The sequence below is a fragment of the Mycteria americana genome, chromosome 8, assembly GCF_035582795.1.
Source record: "Mycteria americana isolate JAX WOST 10 ecotype Jacksonville Zoo and Gardens chromosome 8, USCA_MyAme_1.0, whole genome shotgun sequence".
Classification (NCBI taxonomy): domain Eukaryota; kingdom Metazoa; phylum Chordata; class Aves; order Ciconiiformes; family Ciconiidae; genus Mycteria; species Mycteria americana.
This window is the reverse complement of record NC_134372.1, coordinates 41,632,711-41,659,542: the sequence shown is the minus strand read 5'-3', so window position 1 is coordinate 41,659,542 and position 26,832 is coordinate 41,632,711. Positions and strand designations below refer to the sequence as shown.

The 26,832-nt window shown below is 37.2% G+C and overlaps 1 long non-coding RNA gene across 1 annotated transcript in view; it reads right to left on the bottom strand.

The window, feature by feature from the left end:
- LOC142413896 (uncharacterized) overlaps window positions 1-25,402 on the bottom strand; it is a 100,572-nt gene extending 75,170 nt beyond the window's left edge. The window contains exons 1-2 of the long non-coding RNA XR_012776922.1: window positions 25,314-25,402; window positions 24,727-25,036 (exon numbers count right to left, since the gene is read on the bottom strand). This is a non-coding gene — a long non-coding RNA (uncharacterized LOC142413896). The remainder of the gene's footprint in view (window positions 1-24,726; window positions 25,037-25,313) is intronic.
- Between the last annotated feature and the right edge of the window lie 1,430 nt (window positions 25,403-26,832).

The window sequence follows — 26,832 nt, the reverse complement described above, 5'->3', positions numbered from 1 at the left end:
CCTTTTTTTTTCTTTTCGTTTTTTTTCCCCCCACTTTCTCATTTGAAATATTAAGTGTAATGGCTTTGTATATGTAATCCGCTTAATTTCCAGGAACACTCTATTCAGCTACTTGGTTGCTTAATATCAAGGACTATTGTTTTAAATAATGAAAAACATCCCTTAAAGCTGCCCTGTTATTTTAGCTGACAGATTTTATAACATGCTTATTAATTCCTGACAACAAAGAGCTTTTTTGGGACTGCTTTTTATCCAAAGATTCTAGAAGGATTGGAGATGCATTTAGACAAATACTGAAACCAGTTCCACCTTTCATGAACGGAAAAATTAAAGTAAAAATATTAAAATAAATTCATTTTTAAAATAGTAATTGTTTCCATATAGAATTCTGGAATTCTAAGAACATACTGCATTAAGTGTGCAACAATCAAATTAAATTCAATTTTGTTACTAAAAACAGGATTTGCCAAACTTTTACTTTGGGGCTATAGTACTGTTTGTTCATTTGCCCATTACCTCTCCCTTTTCAAATGTTAAAACCAGGAGGAAATTATGGGACTGAGATGTGGTAGCCTGGAGGTTCAGGCTGTTTATATTTCTTTGGTATGACTCTTCAGGTACAGATATAAATAAAACCTATACCTCTGTACATCAGGGCCTCAAGAATTCAACTGTGTATCTTGAGTAGTACCTGATACACAAGTTCCAGTGAACTCAGTTGAGTAGCAGCAGAGGTACACCTCTGTCCCAACACTATGCGCTTAATTACCATTTTATATACTGCGTTCCAGCAATCTATTTAAAAACTTCACACTTGCAAAGAAATTTAAGGGACATCTGTATATGAAAGCCTCTAAAGATCAGGTTCTTAACTTCATTAAAACTTGAACAGAATTTTATTGTTATGAATTCTATACATTAAAGCTATCTACATAAAAGTGTTTTAATACCAAATATTCAATGACTAATTTTTGAATATAAGTTTCAAAACTCCTATTGCAGAGGAGAATCTTATTTTTGCACATCTCACAAGAAATTTCACTAAATCAGTTAGCTATATGAATTCAGCAACACACACTAATTAGATGCTTTGTATTTACTCCAATGGGTTTCACTGACCCTACGATTTCTTGAGTGTTGTATTTTTCAAACAGATCCCACAATGAAACAAGTCATAACATCCCTAGAAAAGTCAAATATCGACTATTACACCCATAAAACACACGTCTAGTACATATGATTGAAATCAAGATCATTCTAATGCAACTTCTGAGGAGAATATCAAGTATATTTTCAAAATCAGTGTTGTAGTTTCTCGGGCATTGCACATGAAATTCAAAGACTAAAACTGACATGTTATTCTCCCAACAAGCAATTTTTTGAATAATCAGATCCTGAGCACCTTTCTGAGATGCCTGAACAGTAATAAGTTACAGCAGAATTCCTCTGTGTTGACTACTACAAAATTCATAACTCATTCTGTGAAGGTGAAAACACTTGGTTTCCACCTCCTGTTTAAATAGAGACGTATCCATTTCTTTCTTTAATTTTAAGTTAGCACAGTCATCTCACTGTTTTAGAGCAGTGAAACACTTAGGACAAAGCCAATAAGCAATTCTAACAAACAGCTTTTAAACTAAACTTGAATGCAACTTTTGACACTGCACAGAGTTTCAGACTGTGCAAGCCACCAAAGTTACATTAACTTCAGGCAATGTCTGACTTTAGTACTGGAGATTTCCCAAATGCCACTGCAAAGCAATAAGACAGAGTTTGTCTATAGTCTTGATCCCAATTGTAAATAAGCAATACTGTTCAGACTTGAGAACATCAGAGCCACAGGCTCGATGAGAACTTACCTTAAGAATCAATGGTTGCCCTCTGTCCTGTAAGGCAATTAAGGCATATGACACTAAATCTACTTCTAAGAAATAGCACATGATTTGCACCTATCATCTTGAAATTATAGACCAGATCCTTCCCCGCACCCTAGCCACTTGTGTCTAGGACAATCAAAGACAGCACTCAGGAGGATAAAGAAAACCATCAGATGGCTGACATAAATGCTTCTTTCTCTCAAACATTTTGCTGCTGAAACACCAGTAAAAAGTGGTTGTGGCTTTGTGACCACTTTTTTTTTTTTTTTTTAAGTGGCCTTTATGTATGATTGACTCACATAATGTAAATTCTCTTCCAAAACAACACAAGGAGACAGGACCCTGTTACGCACAACTGCATTAGGATCAGCAGAGAGAGGTGGACTATAAGCTATCTTATCCTTTGTAGTAAAAGAAAATTTTGGTCACATCTATCTGCCGGAATTAAACCCCAGGTTCTGAAAGTTTTAAGTGTATGCAAAATATCTTTAAGTGTGTGGAAAAAATAAGCGTAAGGCTATCATCAGCCAGTGAGCCAAAAAGACTGAAACACAACATCTACCAGAGGGTAGATGTTCTCCCCATATACTTACCACTTCACAAATATGCCTTTACAGCTCACTCACAGAAAAGCACTTCCAGAAAGAAAGTTGTAGCTATACAAAAAACAAGGCAATGGTAGCAATTTTCAGAGTTCAGGAATTTGCAACTTAAACAGACTTGTAACAAAGGGAAACACTATTTGCCTTTGTTGCAGGGTTAGAAATTCAAGGAAAACTAAACACCTTTCTGCAAACAAAAGATAAAGTGCCAGCAGATAAGTAAAATACTGGTTTATATTATTCACATGTTCATATCAAGATGTGTTTAAAGTGTAGATGTGAAAAAAAGAAAAAAGGCATCTAGCTTTCAACAAAATAAACAGACAAGTAGTCAAATACTTGTTAAATACAGTGCTAACTTTGAAAAAAAGTCAAAGAAAAATAACCTGCAAAACACACATTTCATTGAAAAACTTTTATCAGAATGCAATTTTTTCATTCACAAATAGCTTCATAGCCATAAGAAGCAGAGTACCCACTCAAAACCAGGCAGATGGAAGTTAATACAAGAAAGTAGTGAAAACATATAAAGAACAGCATTATTAAGAACTATGATAAAACTGCTATATTGAAAGACACATTTGATCAGTCTAGGGTTCAGAACGTCACATTTGGTTCTCCTGGCACAGCACAAGCTTTCTCCGTAATCTTCCAGAAATAACCTGGCACCATGCTTTTTAGGTTGTCATTGCTTTAAGGCTTTTTATGCTTTAACATATGGATAACATACCTCAGGATATAGCTTCAGGCAACAGCCAAGACAATGATTACTCGATTCCAAACAATGCAAACCTATTCTCTATCACTACCTGCATTCTACCATCACATCCTGTGCCTAGGGACCAATACTCCTCTGACTTCATGGTGTAGCAGTTCATGAGATAAGTTAGCAAAATACCTAATTTATTTCTACTGAGTTTAGTCCCTATCATCTTAACTCTTTCATGTGGCTCACCACAAGGTCAGATGAGCACAGAGGGTGTGACAAAGGAAACACTGGAGACAGGCAGCCAGCATATTTTTGACAGCAAGTAGGGCACTAATCAAGTCAGCTGTATTGCAAAGCTGCACCTGAAGCACATAGCTTCCACTGAAATTAGTAGGATTCAGTGTGATCTCTAACCAGCAAATCACATATCATGCCTATCTAAACTTGTTAGATACCTAATTGTCATTAAGATTCTAATGTTTATTATGTCTGTTCCCAATTCTGTTATTTGTAAAATAGGAAAATAGTGTGTCTGTAGGTATGGTACTCACTCTGATAGCAGAGAGCACAAAAAAATTCGGGTAAGTTTTTAATTAACTGAACATAAAAAAAATACAGTGCTATTATGTGTCTCTGTGTGTGCATGCATAATAATAGTTGCTGTATACGGAGCCAGACTGATAAATATATTGCATGGTTCAGGACTTTTAGCCTAACCTCCCTGTAGAACCTTTCAGATTTTCAAGAGCTTGAGACAAATGCAGCTTGAGGGAGAGTCAAACTGGTCCTTAGGTGGATGGATTCACTGTTCTTACTCATCTTAGTTACAAGAATCCAATCTAAAGCTACATGGAGCACAGTGAATTATCACCTTGAAGTAACCCCCTGCTTTTTACACCCAAAATATGAAAAGAAGCCATCCTACAAAGTGTTGATTGAAGATACAATTTTGACATTTTTCTGCATTGTAATCCAGGTTTGCTTGTTATCAACCCAGACACAGCTGTTAAATCTGCTTGGATGCAACTTCAATGGAACCTAGTTGGATATTCTTGTTAATGATGCCCTGAAATATTTTTTAATTCAGAAAATGCACTATTCTGTAGCACGCTCTTCTGTTTATATCACAGCATCATGTATCCTGCATTCACCATTAAGTCCTCTTTATCAGAAACTGTATCGTATGCCTCTCAGACTTAAGCCACAGTTTTAGACACATTATAATTGCAAGTATATTCACATGCCCATCAGATGACTGGTACTTTCTGAAAGCTCACCTTTATTTGCAGTTCCTCAACTTCTCCTAAAAAGAAAAAAAAAAAAGACAGTGACTCTGCAAGAGGGTGACCAAAAGTGGGTGACTGCATGCAAGCTAGTAATGTTCTTTACAACTTCTAATTCTTCATTAGAGACCAAAGGCTCCTGCATCTAAAGAACTGCTTACAAAGTTTTGGTTTTTTAACATTCGTACTTCTGCATGGTAAAAAATATCTCAAAGTAAATAAACATCTCTATAACAAAGCAAGTTCCACTTAAACATCCAACACAGCTACCCTAAAAATGAGGGCAAGTCAGCTTGAGCTGCCAGTCCTCCTCTGTGTGCTATTAGGCAGTCACTGAAAGCCAATGCAGATTTAATGTAATATCAGCAAAAAGAAAAAAAGAAAAGAAAAAAAAACCAACCCAGGGAATAAAGGAGAATGAGTTCCTATTGCAGTACAATGATTTGAACATATTAGCAATAAAACATAGGTACTCTTTACAGTTCGATATTAAATGCATTTTTATGCATTTACAAGCACATATATTTACAGAAGAGACAAACAGGGATACTGGATTAAATTCAACAAGATTTTCCAACATGACTCATCTCTTCTGCCTTAATGCTGCAGGAATTAACTTATCTATGAATTATCTTATAAACATCATGCTTTAAACTAGCAAATTATTTACAATATACTTTACTTTATGCACATAGACATTACCATGAAAGTAAAAAATAATAAAAACATCGTATTTTGCACACTGTGCCTCAGTTCCCCAAGTCTGTATTTTCTTTTTCTGCCATGTTTTTTGTCTCCTATTTTTACTATAACTTTTTCAGATTGCTGCCATGTGATACATGGAAAAAGTACTTTTAATATACATAGAGATATGCACACAGAGGGGTTTTTTATATATCTATACACACACATATGTATGTGGGTGCATGCATATACACAAACGTGGGAAAAATTATTTCCTTTTCTCTTGAGAAACTGAGTAGAGTTTTTATGTTTTCCAACTGGCACTGAACAGAGAGGCATAGAAAAAGGAAAAAAAAAAAAAATCACTGGCAGACGATCTGGTAGATCTATGCCAAACATAGGTTTCAGAAGGATGAACTCCATGTGCTTCTCACCTTATGACAACATCTACACATAATTTTTTCATAACCCTTATTTTTGTCCCTGCCATTCCATGTAAAATTCACATTTGTTCATGTGTTTGAACATACCACTGCAATAAAGAAAGTGTTTGAAAAATTCTGAGTAGGCTTACTATTATGCATTGATACTTGTTCATGTTAGACTGTGCCAATGTTATGGAACACTGAATATATTTACTGTGACAAGTGATCTAGTCACAAAGCTAAATCTCTAGGGAATGATAATTTTGCCCATCTGTCCAGGACTCGAAACTAGACTGTATGCTTATGCCACAATATTTCATTTTTCCATGTGTTAGTCTGAGCATGCTAAAGCTGAATATCTATCACATGCCACAGAGAAAAAACTTCATGCTGTTCAGAGAATTTCAAAGTTACAGATAAGGAAATTGTGCAGTATAGCTGCAATCATGACACACAACTCTTGTTATAATTTATTGCCAAAGTTGTAAAGCATGCTGTATACTGTAAGTGAAAAGACTCAACAAGAATATTGAATAATAAATTCAAATGTAAATGTAATTCTTTTACTGTTCCAAAAACAAATAAGGTAGCTTTTTATTGCAATTAATATTTACAGATTTGTAATATATTTCAGTTGGAGTTCAGCTCAACCTGAGTTGAAGACAGTTCTGTGTATGAATATTCTGTTTATTTCTAGTTAGAACATTTGAGGTAACCTAATTTTTTTTACCCAGCCTGTTTAACCAAGGAGCATCTAACAAGTCAAAAAATTCAATTTTTACTTTAACTGACACAAGTTATGGACCTTCCCCTAGCTGCCTTGGGAAACCATCAGGAAGGCAAAACTGTTCTCCCACAACCTGTCTGAACCCCAATTCCAAACAAATGATTAAATTATATGAGATATTACGAGCTAGGTTAAAACTTGACAGGGTAATTTGCAGAGCACATGAGAACGTTCTTGAGATAAGAAATAAAAAAACCCATTCACTGCAAGTAGAGTAACTGTTGTATGCTTTGCACTTAACACATGTAACCTTAGAATCACACGCATATTAATATTCAAACAATAGGGCTTGCAAAATATCTGAGGCCTTAAACATCCTGCAGTGTTTCTGAGGCCTCACTAGGGACATATACCCTTGGTATCAAGGTTATGAACATACTGCTAATAGAACAAAACAGGATTATCTTGCTCATTCTCTTCCCATCAGACAAATATACACACAGGCATACATGTAATCCTTGCAAAATTTTCTAGCTCCTGTATCAGCTAATTTAACTTTCCCTAAATCTCAAATATTACCTAGTAGCAAGGAAGCCAATAGATTTGTCTGGCATTGTTGTGTTCATCTCTACATTCCTAAAATAAGTTTTCATATTCCTAAAGTAGAAGAAAAATATGAATATTATTCCCCCAAATTCAGGTCCATTAGTATTTTACTGTGAAGATAAATACTGAATCCTCCAACAGTCCAAAAGTGCTTCAGGTAATTCAATTTTGAAGAAGGTCTTAATAATATATGTAGAGGCATTTTACCTGTAGTAGCAGTAATATTGATCTCACGCCATTAAGGTTTGCAGCATTTTTAAAACCCATTACCTTCCTGCATATAGCTCTCACTAGCAGAAAGGACATCACTTTCGCTGTTAACTTCTGGCAGACATCAACACGAAAAGGTAATTCTACCTGCTAGAGTGTCTGCCTGACTGCTTGATAATGTCAATCAATAAGCAAAATCACTTTCTTACAGTTATCATAAAACAAGATGTCTATTACAAATTCAAATACAAAAGTTGTGCTTCTCTATTCAAAATATTAATGAGCCTTAAAATACTTACTCATACATTTACTAACATATACTTCATGAATACCAGTAGATACACTAATCCACTACTTTTTATACTCTGTAAAGTAACAGTGGCTGGATGACACCAGAATGGATTTACAACATTGAGGGCCAGTGTGTACAGCAGGTCATCACAGACACTACTGAATCATAAAAGAAAGACCTGTCAAGTTTCAGATAAAGCTGGCACTTGATGATGATAAATTATTTACTAAGTGCTCTTGTTGAACCATTAGGGAAATCCTTTCTTCTTCCTTCACCATCCATTCAACTCACGAGAACACCACATGCTCATTTGAAAACAACATAGAGCAAAAGAAAGCACATTTTCAGAACAAAAAACAATAATGGGAGTCAATATGAGGATACCAGCTAGGGACAATCCTGTGTTACAAATCTGAGAGTGTTGGGATATTTATCAGCAATACAAAAATTGTTCAGAATAATGTATCTTGTGAAAGGTTATAATTAGGTTAGCAAGGGGACTGGGTGGGTGTAAAAGTACTGAGAATGCACATGTAAAAAAAAATAAAATATAATTTTAGAGGCATTGCTGCACCTCCGGTATCAATGTTTTTCCTCTGAATTCTTAGGATTTCCTAGGAATGCCAGAAGAAAAGCAGATCTACCTTAGTTCCCAGACAAAATTAGAAGATGGTTAGACCAGAAATAATTTGTCAATCGTCAGCATTGCTTTCTTATACCATAGAATTTTGTGCTCCGCCTACCCATTCTTCAAAAACAGTCTTGTTCTACCCTACCAGCTTCCTACTTAAGTCTGAGCTGTGCATGCAGTTACCTAAAGATTTCAAAACTCACAAGAAATTCAGCTACACTATCAGTTTGTCTGCATATACAGCTGAAACCCAAACAATTCAACTGTGAAACAACATGTTTCTAGGTTCACAAAACATCTCTAGCAGTAACTATGGACCTCAGAGGATTTTGGACATGCTCAGTTCAAACCCCTTATCAAAAGTTGGTATTAACAGAAATATTTATTCAAGAGGTTACACAGAATTTGTGCAAATACAGAAGATGATTTTGAAAATGAATTAGTAATTTGTTATTCTTCAAAGACCAAAACCAATTTTAAATAGGCTACAATTTGCCTCACTATAGTAAAACTAACACACCTCAAAATTGCAGCAGTAAACTTTTAAGCTACTCTGGGATAGGATATACTCTAATCCACTAAAAACTGAAATATCTTGAAAGCAAACAGGTATATAGCATACAGTATCTATTAGTGCATTAATAATAAATGAACCCACTACACTGTTTCCACCTACTAATATAATTGTTGATAACAGGGTGCTGAGAAATCAATAATTTTTAAATGTCAAGAGAAAAAAACAATATCTATAATCTTTCACATTAATTCAAATTTTAAAATAGAACAGTGATTCCATACATTCCATGTACAGTTTTCTAGGCATTCCGTTCTTAAATAAGACCAGGCAAGCATACAGTTTCACCTACAAACTTCCCAAGTGAAAAAAACTTATAAAACCAAAAAACATACAAATGAAAAAAAACCCACAGAGACAACTACAGCTGGGGTAAATCTGCTATTCCATTTAAGTCACTGAACCTATGGAAACTTACACCAATATAAGATTTTATCCACCCGAGAGTACTGAAGGAACTGGCAGATGTGCTCACCAAGCCCCTTTCCATCATTTGCCACCAGTCCTGGCTAACTGGGGAGGTCCCTGCTGACTGGAGATTAGCAAATGTGACACCCATCTACAAGAAGGGCTGGAAGGAGGACCTGGGGAGCTACAGGCCTGTCGGCCTGACCTCGGTGCCGGGGAAGCTGATGGAGCAGATCATCCTGAGTGCTATCACACGGCATGTAGAGAGTAACCAAGGGATCAAGCCCAGCCAGCATGGGTTCAGGAAAGGCAGGTCCTGCTTGACCAACCTGATCTCCTTCTATGACAAGGTGACCCGCCTAGTGGATGAGGGGAAGGCTGTGGATGTTGTCTATCTAGACTTCAGTAAAGCCTTTGACACGGTTTCCCACAGCATTCTCCTGGAGAAACTGGCTGCTCATGACTTGGACGGGTGTACTCTTCACTGGGTAAAGAACTGGCTGGATGGCCAGGCCCAAAGAGTGGTGGTGAATGGAGTTTACTCCAGTTGGCGGCCGGACACAAGTGCTGTTCCCCAGGGCTCAGTACTGGGGGCCAGTTCTGTTTAATATCTTTATCAATGATCTGGACGAGGGGATCGAGTGCACTCTCAGCAAGTTTGCAGATGACACCAAGTTGTGTGGGAGTGTTGATCTGCTGGAGGGTAGGAAGGCTCTGCAGAGGGACCTGGACAGGCTGGATCGATGGGCCGAGGTCAATTGTATGAGGTTTAACAAGGCCAAATGCAAGGTCCTGCACTTGGGCCACAGCAACCCCATGCAACGCTACAGGCTTGGGGAAGAGTGGCTGGAAAGCTGCCAGGCAGAGAAGGACCTGGGGGTGTTGGTTGACAGCCGCCTGAATATGAGCCAGCAGTGTGCCCAGGCGGCCAAGAAGGCCAATGGCATCCTGGCTTGTATCAAAAATAGCGTGGCCAGCAGGACTAGGGAAGTGATCATGCCCCTGTACTCGGCACTGGTGAGGCCGCACCTCGAATACTGTGTTCAGTTTTGGGCCCCCCACTACAAGAGAGACATTGAGGTGCTGGAGCGTGTCCAGAGAAGGGCAACGAAGCTGGTGAAGGGTCTAGAGCACAAGTCTGATGAGGAGCGGCTGAGGGAGGTGGGGTTGTTTAGCCTGGAGAAAAGGAGGCTGAGGGGAGACCTTATTGCTCTCTACAACTACCTGAAAGGAGGTTGTAGCGAGGTGGGTGTTGGTCTCTTCTCCCAAGTAACCAGTGATAGGACAAGAGGAAATGGCCTCAAGTTGCACCAGGGGAGGTTTAGACTGGATATTAGGAAATTTTACTTCACTGAAAGGGTTATCAAGCATTGGAACAGGCTGCCCAGGGAAGCGGTTGAGTCGCCATCCCTGGAGGTATTTAAAAGATGTTTGGATGAGGTGCTTAGGGACATGGTTTAGTGGTGGTCTTGGTAGTGTTAGGTTTACGGTTGGACTCAATGATCTTAAAGGTCTTTTCCAACCTATACGATTCTGTGATTCTGTGATTCTGTGATTTTCTGTGATTCTGTGATTTGTCTCTGAAAAACTGCATGCCTATAATATCTATATGCAGGTAGTTGTTTGATTTCTAAGCACTAAAACATACAAGTTATTTACATGGTGTTTTTAACAAATATTCCAATTGAAATCTAAAAAATACAGCTTGAGGAGTAAACTTTAGTTATTAAAAATCACATATTAGCCTTATTTATTCTAAACTTTGAAGCCATGTAAAAAAGAGGGAAAGATATTTTAATATGTACTTGTTGAGATTGCCTAGGTACTTTGTAATGATAAATAACAGTATAATGATCAGGATTCTTGTGTACAGTAAACTGAAGCAAGACTTTAGAAAACTTTAGTCCCTTAAAAATACACTTACAAAAATAAACACGTATGCACATCAACCCATTATTAATAACCTCTTTAAATGGTGCAAAGTTTAAAAACTGATTTTACATGTATAACAAGCTACATACAGAACTATTTTTCCCACTAGATTTCAGCACGCTGTAAGATTCTACCTAGTGCCATAATGACCCTAGAAGTCATTTTCAGATACTTGTTGAGGGACTTCTATCTTGTTTGGAATGCCAGAATTCACAGTACGGGTGCACTTTTCACCCTAATATCCACCGAGACATGGCAGCGCCGTGTAACAGTGACAATCTTATCCTAAATAGACAGTTCTAGAAAACAACAGTTACTGATCACCTGTTAATAAAATGCCTGCCTTACTCTGCTCTGCTGAAGGTACAGCATACGACCCCTGGGAAAGATCTTCCAGTCTAATGCATCAGCCTATACTGCTGCACGCATCCAAGTGATACAAGTTCTTCAAAGAGATTAAAAAACACAGTAAGAACTGTTATTTTTAAAATTCAGTCAGGACTGAGCTCCTTATTAAAGGAACAGAAGTAGTACAGATACAAGAAGCTCTTAGTTTTCATCCATTACCTTCACAAGAAAAAATACTGTTATTTCTGGTGCTTGCTCTAAACAGACGGAAAATCCTCAGAGAAAAAGTATGTTCTTTCACAAGATCAGGAGTTACAGGAGCTCAGGCCTTATAGAGAACCTGATCCAAAGTATTCTAACTGTTGATGAATGCTTCTGTAGGCTTCAATGACTTTTCCCTCCTGTTAGCCCATAATTAATATCACCTTCTATGAAAAAGGCTTAGGTTACTAGACATGCTTAAGTATAAAAATCAAAGTTCACTTGCACCAAAGGGATTACTTGCTTCCACTCCCTCAGAGGTCAAAGACATTTTCAGCTTTAACAACAAAGTACTTTGATTATCTAGTTCATTGAATGCATAGGTTTTCGGTTTGGTTTTTTTTTTTTTTTTTAGTAATTAATTAACATACCTGAAGTTTGATATGATTTCTAGCATCTAATTTACATGGTAGGATGTTTGTGTTTTTAATTTCTGAATTGCTTCTGTGTGAGAGGCAGACTTTGATAAGTTTTTAATTAAACTGATAATATCTTTTTAAAAGGTAAAACACCTAGAGTATAAAGGACACAAGTAATAACAGATTTTATAAGGCTTAGCAGCTTTATAAAGCTTGCTTGCTTTGTGGAAGAAACTACTATTGTGAAAATGTGTATTTGCCATCTGATTGCTTCTGAAGAACATTTAAAGAAGGTTAGACATCTCCGGCTTTAAGAAGTGTTGTGTATTACCATGCCAACAATACAGTTTTGTTCTGTATTTCAAAATGGGAGGGCTGTAAACCTTTCCTACTGAATTAAACAGCTCTGCATTTCATGTTCTCTGCTCCTCTCAGAAAGTGAGCTTTGCCTGTGCGTTAGAGTCTACGCTATAAAATGACATTTCTATTTAATTACATTGTACTTGCAGTTTAACTACTACAATTATTTAGAAAGTATTGCTAACATCCTAAGAGAGGGCCACCTTTTAAACAGGTGGGTTCCAATCTAGCTCACAAACACTGAAATTAGGCAGTACATCATCTGTGGCATGTTTTACATGCAACTAAGGAAGGAAGCAACCAAGCAGTTTTCAAAGACACAAAGAGCCTGTAACTGGGGATAAAGTATCTCCAACAGAAGCTGAATATTCTGAGCTTTTGAACACCTCTGGCAAAATGACCTAATAACCACAAAGGTTAAAAACTGGCGAGACTCTGGCAAGTCATGGTAATTTACTATACTGAACAGTAGAACTGTTTCCTATATGGGAACGGATATCAACCTAAATTAGTAAAATCCCAGAATCAAGGCTCCAGCTGCCACAGTAATGATTTTTGAGAATTTCATAAAATTCTCTTCACTGAAGAGAATATAGAAAACCTCAGATGGCATAGAAAAGCAGATCTATCAAAAGGCACACTGATGAACATTTTACCCAAAGTGTCCACATCTTTACCTGACTGACCGAAAAGCTGATTCTTATCAGATACACTGGAAGTTAGACTACTATTACAACTGACTAGATGCTTCCGAAGGCAAACATCAGACAGCAGTAGCAGGAGACACAGGACTTAGGTCAAAGTCAGGCTGTTTGCATCAGAGCCAGATACCTGTTCTTTAATCCAGTCTCAAATGTGCACGGCTTACCACAGGAAGTCCACTGACATCAACATGATTCTATGCAGAGACAAAAGTGCAAATTTTTTAAGTGAGCCACAGCACAGAAAAGATGAATACTGCAACTCTGTCCTTGCTTGAATGAAATATTCAAGGAAGTCTTCTCAATGTTCTCTTAAACCACAATTTAAACACTTGCCAAGCATGAGTTTGACCTCACATTACTATATGTTCAACACAATGAGAATCTGGCACGCAGAAGGGCAAGACCATACTGTTTGTTATGTACCTAGAAAGCAAATCACTATTGTTTTTGTATTTTTCCTCGGATCCCTATTTTTATGGCAGATTTCCACTACCTTTGCATTTCAGAGGAACTATCCTGTGACTAAACAACTGAGTGCTTGATTTTGTAAGTAAAGAAAGTAATTTATTTTTAAGTCCTGTCATTTCTTGAGGAGCACTAAATAGATAAAGAAACCCGACATTACAGTTAAGAACTGGTACTTCACGAAAGGTACTTCACCAAATACATGTATATTTTCAAAAAAATCTTTCCACAGCATAAACGTATTCATTCTGACCTCAAACAAGAAAACTAGTCCAATACCTTACCAGTAACAATAATGCAAGATGAATTCAAAATATTAAACAATTTTACAGAAGCAGATTCAATGCATATTATTTTAGTTTCAGTTATGCTATTTTTCCTCCTGAGGATTTACATGACTATTAACTGGAAGAGTCTGAAAAACATCCCTGCACACATTTTTCTTGTTCCACATCAAAACAAAAATTAAACCTTTTTTGTTTCTTCTGATGAAACAAGTGCAGCCCATATAAGCTCTGGAGTCAAGTCTCTTGCTGTGTATTTGGGTATCAAGGCTAGCGTACAACAGGGATCTGATTTAACTTCATCCTACATATGAAAAATTTTCTGCAAAGCTAAGGCAAACTCAGCAATAGCTCTCCACTTGTATTTAGCTTTGAAACCCGCTATTTCTATTTCAGACTGTGAGAAGGGCTTATGTGCTTTAAAACTCATCTATAGCTTTTCCAACTCTAACATATGGTCCAATAAAAGTTATTACAAGCCTTGGTCTCCTCTGCTTCTTTAGACCATCACTCCAATACTGAAGTTCCATCCTATACAGGCCTTCAAAAATTATTTGAAAATGTTCATTCTCTGAAAGAATAGACTTTAAATTTCACTCATCAGACCATTACCAGCAAGTGGAAGGCAAACTACTTTGTACTCTTCTTTATCTGGTACAGAGACAGGGAAATTTTCTCACTAATATTGTTGAAATTTGTAATAATGTAATGTAATGGCTACCTTTCCACCACGCCCAAGTGAAATACTTATCTGAAATAAGATAGCTGAGATACTGTCCTGGTTTCAGCTGAGATAGAGTTAATTTTCTTTATAGTGGCTAGTATGGGGCTATGTTTTGGATTTGTGGTGAAAACAGTGTTGATAATACAAAGATGTTTTAGTTGTTGCTGCACTCGTCAAGGACTTTTCAGCTTCCCATGCTCTGCCAGGTGCACAAGAAGCTGGGAGGGGGCACAGCCAGGACAGCTGACCCCAACTGGCCAAAGGGCTATTCCATACCATATAACGTCATGCTCAGCATATAAAGCTGGGGAAGAAGAAGGAAGGGGGGGACATTCGGAGTGATGGTGTTTGTCTTCCCAAGGAACCGTTAGGCGTGATGGAGCCCTGCTTTCCTGGAGATGGCTGAACACCTGCCTGCCCATGGGAAGGAGTGAATTAATTCCTTGCTTTGCTTTGCTTGCATGCATGGCTTTCGCTTTACCTATTAAACTGTCTTTATCTCAGCCCACGAGTTTTCTCACTTTTACTCTTCTGATTCTTTCCCCCATCCCACCAAGGGGGAGTGAGCGAACGGCTGTGTGGGGCTTAGGTGCCGGCTGGGGTTAAACCACGACAGGTGCACATGCCGCATGGTCTTTCCATGCTCATAGCAGAGAAATAATAGTTTGCTGTATACTTTACCATGGTCTTTTTAGATGTTTTGTTTCCCTCAATTCTATTGAAAGGGATTCATACAGTAATCATCAGCTCTATTCTCATCTCAGACCAGTGATAACATCTAATATTGGTAATTGCTAAACACTGAGGTAATTTACCTCTGTATTTGATATTATCAGATTTGAAAAAATGAGTAACAATGGAATGGGTGAGACTCTTATTTATTGATAATTGAATATATATGTATATTTATAGTATATGTTCTTTTTAAAAGTGTGAGTGAGACACAAATAAGATGCCTGCCTTAGTTATCATATCTAGCATCTGTACTATAGACATAAGCAGGTATACCTTGTTTCATTTTATTCCCAAAAAAGCATCTTCAGAAATTGGCAGTCTTCACCATTTCTTTCAGTGAACAAAAGTTAAGAGTTCCAAACCTTTATCTCCAGGCTCTGACACACTAGACACCATTGCAATTAATACATTCTCTTACACAGAGTACTAAACCATCTGCACAGAAATGTCCCTGGACTGAATATATTTGGGCAGCACTTTACAATATTCTGATCATATATGTAAATATATAAAACAAATGTTTCTCACAATGCTCACCTGGAGAGGTCCCTATTCAATTTATTTTCTTCTTATAGGAGGACTGTATCTAAATACTAAGCAACGAAGGCTCAAATTCTCAGATGAACTAATTACTATAACAGTTTTTAAGACTGCTAAAACATACCGAATGCTTATAACTCAACAAGTGACAGGCCTGAAAGAGAACTCTAGATCTGCCAAAACTTTGGCAACTTTTAATCTGTTCCCATCTTTTTCATAAAACAAAGTTCTATGATAAAAAAGTCACAGAGATGCTACAGAAAGCAACTCTCCAAACAAACACAGAAAACCAAACATACTTAGAAGACTGGCATGGTAATTTAGCTGTTGGACTCCCATTAACTTCCAACTAAGAGTGGAAGCGTACAAGAAAAATTCTGCATGCTGCTGTCAAAATGTAAGAGTAGGTGTACCCATATTCACAACAGGGCTGCCAATGTTTTAGATGTCAAGGTTTTCCCCACCCCAGCTTTTTTTTTTTTTTGTAAAACTGTTCTTGGAGCCTAAAAAGTATGCTGGGAAACAATTGAACTGGTATTGAAAAAATGCTACAAATGTATTCAGAATTCAAACTATTTCTGTGCTACATATAATAAATACTGTGGAAGCTTTAAGTTGCTCTTGTTTTATTTAACTTTATTTTCTGCTTTCAGTAACAAGCCTCATCCAAATCACAGAGGATGACTGAATGGAGATTCTTAAAGGACTGTTGCTATGAGATACTCAGCCAAAATCTCCCAGCACTGGAGAAGTGGATTGTTCTAATAAACACAAAGAAACCGACGTTATAATTTGAAGTTTCAAATATATAAAAAAAAGGCAAGTTGTCTAACTATGTTGTCTGTCAGTGTACTACAGTGCAACATGGCACACAAGGATATGACGACCCTCATATCTAAAACACTTTAAAATAAAAATTGAACCCTATATCCAAGGTAATAATTACCATAATATTATGAAACTACTACTTTTTACTTTGATTTCCTACCATCGACTACTCAATTTACATCTTATACTCTCTCCAGATGCTTGCTATAGCTGAGGTTGTTTCATACACTGTTTTCAAAAACTAGCAGGTTTTCTTTTTTTCTAGCGCTTGCTTAAATATTCCCAAGAAAGTAAATTGAGGCAATCTGCAAAGCAAGATAGTAAAGAATTCTTCTTTTTTTTTTTTTTTTTTTTTTTTTTAAATCTTAGATAGCATTGACAATCAATTTTTTGCCCCTCAGGAAAAAGATGGTTGCCTTAGTAACAGAAAGCAAATGACAAACTAACCAACAAATAGGTTTTAATGAACTATTTATTTTAAAACAAAAGTTTTTTTAATCTGTACTTATGCTACTACAGAATATAAAACCACTAAGTGCATGCTGAGTGGTTATGCATATAGCAGAAAGAATCTTTCCCAGGCAGAAACTCCTGAACTGTGAACCCTAATCTTAAGCCAAGTTTCATGAAAGTCTAAGATAGTACTGCTGAAAAGTTTCTCTTGTTTACGAGTGTGGATCTGACTACACCACGAATTTAAGATTTGTGTCCTCATTTGTAACCTCAGCTATCAGTCGTAAATTAAGAATCCTATTGCCAGCAATTTATCCATATTTTACAAAGGCATCCAAACTTCAGAAACACGTTCTGATACGGTATGTTACACACCACTTTAAATATTGCTATTCATCCCTACAAAAATGGACATAGTAACATGAAATTCATTCAGACACATCCAAATATCACAGAAGAACCCATAAAATAGACTCCTTTACATTACAACATTTGAATTGTGGTAAAGGTACCAGAGTTTTCCACAGCTTCCTACACTACTAACATTTCCTTCTAAGGGACTAATGTTAACAAAGCTGTGAAGACTGTAAGAAAAAAAGTACACACTTTATAAATTCAGGTGGATTTTTGTTTGTTTTCTGTTTCAGCAGGGTTTTCTTTTTCCTATCAATGGAGACTGGCATAGTACTTTTAGAAATGCCTGAGGAGAAATCATTAGTTGTTTAACATTACACAAGAAACTTATCTGCCATGTTTTACCCGTACATGAACACGTGTGGAGAGGTAAATTGTGGAGGGATTCAGAGAGATTAAGAAAATTGTTTAGAACTGTTTTTCTTATATTAAATAGACAAAAATAATAGTACAAACTAGTAAGCTAGGAAAAAAAGGTATCAAAAAAACAGCCAATGAAGGAAGCATGGACCATACAAAAGGTTCCTCCGCACACCCATTAGAACTCTCTTTCCTTCCACAATAACATTGTAAAATACCTAAAACTGAGCAAAGTCTGTTTTTCTGTAACACTTTACACTACCTAGAGCTGGAAAAAGAACCATGACTTGGTTAGAAGGAGGTATGTAGCATATGGGATAGTTAAACACAAACCATTTCAAATACATAAATGTAGGCGCTACCTTTTGTCCTGCAGATGAGTTACATGAGACTGCTATGCAAAGGTAAGAATTCTCAAGACATCTTCTGATGTGGATGTGTTGTGGTTTAACCGGCAACTAAGCCCAGCAACTAAGCCAGCAACTAAGCCCCACGCAGCCGCTCACTCACTCTCCCCTGGTGGGATGGGGGAGAGAATCAGAAGGGTAAAAGTGAGAAAACTCGTGGGTTGAGATAAAGACAGTTTAAGAGGGAAAGCAAAAGCCGCGCATGCAAGCAAAGCAAAACAAGGAATTCATTCACTCCTTCCCATGGGCAGGCAGGCGTTCAGCCATCTCCAGGAAAGCAGGGCTCCATCACGCATAATGGTTACTTGGGAAAACAAACGCCATCACTCTGAACGTCCCCCCCACTTCCTTCTTCTTCCCCAGTTTCTATACTCAGCATGATGTCATATGGTATGGAATAGCCCTTTGGCCAGTTGGGGTCAGCTGTCCTGGCTGTGTCCCCTCCCAGCTTCTTGTGCACCTGGCAGAGCATGGGAAGCTGAAAAGTCCTTGACCAGTGTAAACGCCACTTAGCAACAACCGAAACATCAGGGTCTTATCAATATTATTCTCATACTAAAATCCAAAACACAGCACTATACCAGTTACTAGGAAGAAAATTAACTCTATCCCAGCCAAAACCAGAACAGTATGAACGCCAAACAGGGATTGAGGATACACACTGAGAGGCCCTCCAGGAGTTTTCATGGAAGAAAAATAATGGATAGCTGGGTTGGGTTTTTGCATTGTTTGTAGGTTTGTGTTTTTTTTCAGAAGCCGGATAACTCCTAAGGATCCCAACATCCTTTCCTTTACATGCTTCTGTTCATAAAGCCCTTTCCCAAGTCACTCACTTCTAACAACCCCATCATGCCAATAATCCATACCTACTAATAAGCTATCAAGAACAGTGTAGTAAGAACTATATGTTGCTTTGGTAGGGCATTTCTTTCCCTACCAGCACATATTTTTCAATATACAATAGAGTACAATATACTCGACTGCCAGTATTTCTGTCCAGACCACGTATTTAGAACTTTCAGAATTACTGTACCATTCATTAGATGCTTGGCTGTGCTAAACTACAGTAAAATTTTTTTTAATCAGTTTGATGTACAGTGCATTTTCACTGTTCAGTAAATTATTACCTGAATAATTTCTTTGCAGGAAACAAAAATTTGTGTCTGCCTGTCTGTCTAAGAGCTGTTTGTAAGGCCATAGGGCTTTCTTCATTTTCCAATGTAGAAAATATGTAGCTAATTAGAATGAGAATATCACATATTTAGGGGAAGATATTTTAGCCTAGTCTCATGCAGAAAGAAGGCCTAAAAAAACCCCAGACACCTCATTTCCCTCTTCCTCCCAATCAGTTCTTAATCTACATGCCAATTTCTTTCTTTTTTTTTTTTTTTTTTTGAGATGGCAGTCTCAAATAAATGACAGTCATTTAAGTTTTGTAGAAAATAGGCTAGGCTGACAGATTATTAAAACCCTTCTTAAGGGACAAAAGGATACAAGAAAATCTACCTAAGAGAGCCCACAAGAAAAGATTCTGTACAAGGGTGCTCAAAATTAAGTACCTGGCAACTCTGCAAGACAAACCCTTAGAACTCTTCTGCTCTTAGTGTTCACAGGATTATTTGCAAGTATTCTTACCTTCATTACAAGAATGCAGTAAAGTAAGTGCTGAGTATATTAAAAGAGATGGATAGATGTGTTTTGATATGTAGCTTGACTTAGGGTTATAAAAATAGAAATTTAGTGGTAAGTACAGCCTGGAAAAAGGACTGATGTTTACACTGGTAATACTCCAGGAGTAAGTTTTTGAGGCTTAGGATTTAGATTTCAATAAAATTCTCTTTTTATTGTCCTCCTCTGGGAAATTAAATATGCTTTCATGCTTTAGAAGCTTCAGTAACAATCAGCTAATGCAAACACCTGAAGTTGGATCAACTGACTTTATCACTGAAGCTCCAGAGCCTACCTACAACCTGTTACATGTTCACTGACAGTCTTGGGGAGACACTAAGTAGGCATGAATTTGAAGGTCAGGCAGTCTGTCTACGCACCACAGGGACCTAAAGTGACTACCCAAATTACCTTACCTCTTGTGCTATTCATCAGCTCACCGAGCTAAAACTAGATGTTGCAATAAAATTGCACAGTGGCCACGGTTACCACTTATTTATGACAATTTCATTTTGCAAACATAAACCTTATACAGATGGTAGATCTGCACCCAGCACCCAGTGCATCAATTGCTTCTCATACATCAGACCTGAAGGATAGCTCTACTTGGAAAAAACCCTACTTTTTTCCCCTGAATAAAAATAATAGTGGGGAAAAAAAACAACCTGGAAGTGAAACAGAAGAGTTGTTCCATTCCAATCCCCAAAAACTCCAGTGATTCCTTTGCAGAAAGCTCTCTAATCATTGCACTGAAATTTAATCGTCTGTAAGACCAGACTTGTCAGAAATCTATTGAACACAGTTGAAAGTGAGAACCTGCCTCCATAATCCAAGCTGCATAAGGTCTGTGCTGAGTCCCAAAGGGGCTAATTAGGTTTGCAAGTCTAATCATCCACTGTAATAGAACAGCCTTTGTTCTCACCAACCAGGCCTTGTTTCAGTTCACCATCTGAGAAATGGGAATATCTGATGTCAATAATCAATTGACCTAAAGAAAACATTTTGCACTTCAAGAACTTCAGAGGTTTTAAAAACAAAGAGTTCTCCTCCCCTTCCCCTACGCCAAATACAGATATTTGTGAAGAATATTTAAGATTGGCTCTTTGAATCCTAATGATTCAAATGCATCACACAACCAATTACAGTTATACAGTATAGATCACACAGCCTCTCCTTATGTAATATGTAAACAGAATTTAATATGGCTAGATCTGCTGTAAAATTTAATTTAAGCTGTGTGTGAATTCTAGTCTACAGTTCTCAGGTGTCAAAAATTGAACAAGTGTATAAATGTTTATGCTACCGCCCTTGATACCTCACTGTTTCACCAGGTTTAGTTCGAATGCCAGTAAAAAACCAGAAAAACATTTTAATTAAACGCAAGATTTCTCTCTTGGCGCAGACTCCCATACTTCTGCAGCAGAACATCTGCTGGACAGAAATACGTGCATATGCACTTTGCTTGATGTAAATTATTTGCTACACAAATTATCTGTACATAAGCATTAAGTCCAACATGTCCTGTGCATTTCATTTTGCAACATGGTCACAATAGTTCTCGCGAATTCAGAAAGCGTAGAGTTCTTGTGCTCAATCTAAAGATGTGAACTGGGTTCCTGAATGTCTATCAGTTTAGCTGGAAATACTGCTCACTATACAAACACCTGAAAGCTCTAGATACTCCTTGAACAACAGATCTGGAAGGAAAAGGTCAGCTGCCTGTGGAATTCATTCACAGTATCGATGGGGACAAGAATTTTTAAAATACTATATGGTGTGGGCATTTCTTTAAATTACTCAAATCTTAACAGTCATGATTACTGTTCCTAAATGAACCAAATTCTTTTCTAATGAATCTGGTCCACAAAATCTATAGCAAAAAGCCCGAGCTGCAAGTAACTGTTGTTCAAAGTTGTTTTACTTAAATGGTTTCTCTATTTCTTTAAGCAAGTCATTCACTACTGTAAGAAACATACTGTACATTGATTCTACAGGAATTCTTTGAAAGCAATGCATTCTTAAAAGTACGATTTCCCCCACCCTTTTATAAATGAGAATACGTATATCCACCTAAAAAAATTCTTTCTCTCGTGAAATGAAAATTCAAAAACAAATAAAAAGCATGTTTCTAATGCATTATACCACTCCTAAATTTCTGCACTTGCACTACAACAATGGATTTTATACTAAATACCCAAAAAGAGGGGAACCCACACATAATGTGCAGAAGAGGCCTTCAATAAAGAGCAGGAAAGCAATGGCCTGAAGTTTTGGGTGGGTTTTTTCCCTCTGAATTGTTAATAGCATCTTTTCTCCCAATCCATCAGTTTCAACACAGCTACTATTCATCAATGGCACACATCAGATACCACACTATCAAGAGTCACTAGTAGATATTTTTAGCCAGCTCAGGTGTCACATTGTGAAAGAAACATCTTTAAATGGTATTGTGGTGATAGACATTATTATAGAAAAGTGCCATTTTAATGTTAAGACACAAGAGAATTAGTGCCTTTTTTTTTTTTTTTTTACACAACAGTAAAAGTCAGCACCTTCCCTACCGATAAAACACATTATTGATAAAATATTACCGATTACACATTACCAATAAAACCTGCCTCCACGTTTGAAGTCTCTGCATTCTAGACCTTGTTTCCTGAGAAACATAATCTTTAACCAAACTGATTTTTCTTGCACAGGGGGTATAATTCACAAAACAGAAATCCAAACCTCAATCTAAAAGCATCACAATAGTAAGATGAATTTGGAAAGGGAATGTAGTTCACACTGCAAATTCTAGATGTGATGCCGAAATCTGCATCGTTTGGGCACCTGGCTCTGCTACTTTTTTTAATTGCATCACCTTGCTTAATTTGGGTAGAAGTTTTAATTTTCTTATCCAATTCAGAAAATCTTTGTACCTCAATAAACAGAAGACATTTTCACTGAACAGAAAGGTAAACTGAGAAACACATTTTAGTGCCTATCACTAGCGATTATGGAAGCCATTATTTGCTTTTTCACTAAGATGTCTTTTGCCTACTTATGCTATTTTAGACTGTTAATAACACTGAAAGTTGATTGTGGGAAATAACTGCTACTATACATTATCAGACCAAACCCAAAGTAATCCACAAAAATGTTTAGAAATTCCCTGCTGCTTCTGAACAACTTGACATACTCTGTAACTCATTATTTCTCAGTCTAAGAAATAATTATGTACCCAGCAGATCCTACCCTACTTCCAGCTACCTCTAACCCACAAGTCTGACAGCACTTCCCAGTTCTTCAGTGAATGTGCACAGCTGGCTGACTTTATGTGACAGAGTATTTGCTTTATAACCTGGTTCCCCTGAGGTAGAAGATTGCACACACGGGCCAAAATGAGTCACGATAGGTCCATAAACTAGACAAGGAGGGACCAAAAGAACCAGTGAGCTTTACACAACACACCACACCTTCCCTGCACTTTAAATAGGATAGTACTGCAGTGAAGTGCAGTCTCAAGAAAGCGCTAAAAAAAAAAAAAATCATAATTGAAATTATACGTAGATTGTGTAGTTACTAAATCAGATTCTCTTGCCATAACATATCACCTCGTCAGTGTCATGCCATTTTCCCAAACTATGTCAGTCACAAAGTTACTAAGCAAAATTAAAGTAAACTTCATTCATAACTGAAACACTAAGATTAGGTTGCTTGACTGAAGAATTCTGAAAAGTATCCATACCGCAGACAGCAAACCAAACTTTTGTTTCTCAAATTAGGACATTTCCAAAACAACATAATGGTAACCAACATTTTCTTATAAATCAATTTCAACCCACGGATAGCAATCTACTTTCTTCTTCCACTGACTTTCTCAATGGCAAAGATAGGCACAAAGTATACAAACACGTACATGACTTTCAACAAACCAAGCCTGCATATCAGCTTGCATATCGTATGTTCTTTCATTGCTAGGAGTGTGAACTCTACAATGTGTTAATGCAACATGGAATTTACAGTTTTAAGTACTAAAATCCATTTTGAAACTGGAATTAGATCAAACGAGGCAGTATCTCCTAGACAATGCTAGACTCCCATATAAATTATACATATCAGCACATCTACCTTACTAATTCAGAAACAATGAAAACACTTCTCAAACATTCCAATGATAACAGGCAAGTCCTCAAATTCCACTGCATTTACTCAGAGGAAAGTTCATCACTCCTACCTCAATAACCTAAAAAGGATTACTTCTGCCAACAGGGACATTCCCCTCTACAATCAGAACACATTTTTTTAAAAAGCCAACCAATCAGCACAGGATAATTTTTTCAGTATAGTATTTCTTCCATCACCACTCTCTAAAATTCAAATGCCATCTCCTCCCCATTTTACTAAACTCATAATCAAAAGCAAACTTTTTGTCAGAACGTACCAGAGAGTCCACACTGTAGAAACATAAAACATGCTAACACATCTACCATCAAAATAATTGGCATAAGACAAATAAACATTTTCAGATCCTTCATTCTAGAGCTGAATATACTCCATTTGGCCTACCAAATGCCCTCAGGTGAAAATAAACAGCTACTACACTACAGAGTTCATTAAGGGGGGTGGGGGGAGGGGGGAACCGCACTTGCCAGGGGACCCACCAGAAAAAGCCACTCTTGACTCTGGAGTGTCTCTCTCTCAGATACCTTTCAAAGATGAGCCTAGAAACTAAAAAGAGTAATTTGGATACCAAAACTACTGACTCAATAGAAAGGACAGCGAAGCTTCAAGACCAGTTTCATAAAATTGTAAAGCAACTGTGACTGTACCCTGTTCTAACTAGTAAATGAATATTATTAATATTTCCTTACCTACTGCATCCCTCCAGGCAGGTCTCCACTTCCTGGGATGGTAGTGCTGATTCAGCTACTTCCTCAACTACAGCAAGCTTTGCCCATTACCCTCTGGGTCCACAGGCAGTTCCTCTTGAACCGTCTTCTTTGGCCTGGCTGGCCGGGTCTCCCTCTCTGCGTGGCAAGCTCCAGTGGCACCACTCCTACCACGCCCTGCTGCCTCTTGAAGCTTCCATTCCTTGCCAGTGCCTGCTTAGCAGCTCCCTCAGCAGACAATCCCTCCTTTCCTCCAGAAGGTTCCTGTCAGCAGTCACTTCAAAAGTACAGCCTAACACAGAGCAAATGAAAAATTAAACAAAACCCAAATATTTCTGTCACAATCTTTCACTTAAGTACTCTACCTCGTAGCTTTGAAAAAGCAATTGTTCTGTTGCTTACAACATCTTACAAAAATTTTGTTGGGAAGAAAACAAAAGAAATAGGAAAACACAAAAGAAAAGCAAGGAATGAGCTCCCCCGTCCCGAAAAGTAAAAAAAAAAAAAAAAAAATCTGTTCCAATAATATTTCTTCAGAACACATAAAAAAAATTTCATCCAGCTCAAACCTTTAAGATTACTCAAGTGGTAAGGTTTTTGTAGCGTATCACTTGGATTCCTTCTCAGATTCATAGAAGCTGGGACCATTACTGAACATATGAAAGAATCCCATGTAAGAGTGAATCCTCTCACATGTATGAGCTCCCCCAGCCACTCCCTGTCTGATAGAAGGGGGGAAGCTATTCAACAAAAGTATTTTGTTTTTTCTTTTCTCAATGCACACAGTCTGCATCATCTGTTTGACACCACATCTATCCCTTCCCTTCACAAAAAAATACAGTGTAGCACGTAAAAGGTCACTCTTTAGAATACAGTCATTCACTTCAGCAGGTCCTAAAGCTGACGTCATTTGCATTTTTCCACAGGTGGAGCAGTGCAACCATGAACAATGCCTTCAGATTCACTCTTCATGGAAAATGTGGCAAGGCTGATGAAAATTAAACCTCTGAGGCCAACCTCAAGACTGCTTACCAGTAAAACTTGCAAGCTTAGAGCAGCTTCATTAGCCTGAGGACACTGCTGAAGTGCATACCTTGATGTAGCCCCAGGTTATTTCCAATTCACGTGCATACCACTGCAAGTGATTCCTAGTAATAATATAAACTACAACTAACATCGTTCATTCCATCTACTGTGCTTTCTAAATTTCATGAAAATCTAACCTTACTTGAAAAGCATTACTATGATTAATTCAATATTTCATGTTCTTGAGTCTATATGAAAAAGAACTTTGTTTTGGCACTTGTATATAACATCACCTTTGATCTATTTATTTTCTAATACATAATAATTCCTTCTCCCCACCCCCCCAAAAAAAAAAAGATGTAATGAAAGATTCCTTTCCTTCCATAAAATAAATGCTAGGGCTGAGCCATCATATAAGTTTCACCTGTTAAACATGAAGAAGGTATATACAGAGCAGTTAATATCTGGAACATGTACCTCAGGAAAAAAAAAAAAAAAAAAAAACAGCAGGATTTTATCAGAAGTTAGAAATGAACCAAAATTCACAACTGATTCTCTAAAAAGGGATAGCCCTCACTTCCCTAGCATAAAAAATAAATATACTGGGAGTTACACAGATTGAAATATTTAATGCTGTTGAATTGAAACGAGAAAGATACTGCTTTAAAGTATTTCATCTCCTATAATAATTTTTCTTTTACTCTATTTTAAAATAGAAAGAGCTACTTCAATGTTTCAATAAGCAGAAAATACTTTTAATAGAAAACAAAGAGTCTATGTTTCAATAACTTTTTTAAAAAGAGGTTAAAGAGTAGCAAATTCTCTTTTTAAGGAGTACTAAAAAAAAAAAGGAGTTGCCATGGTTATGAAACAAAAATATATTCATCCCTACCCCCTCCAGCTAAAACACAAGTATTTTAGACTACATTTGAAAGTGTTTCAAAATAAAAACCAGATACAATGTGTATTAACAATGTAATTACTCTATAAATGTTCACTAACAAGAGGCAAAAGTCCAAATGTCTCGGTCCCACCACTCAGTGGTTACTTAAATTATCATCC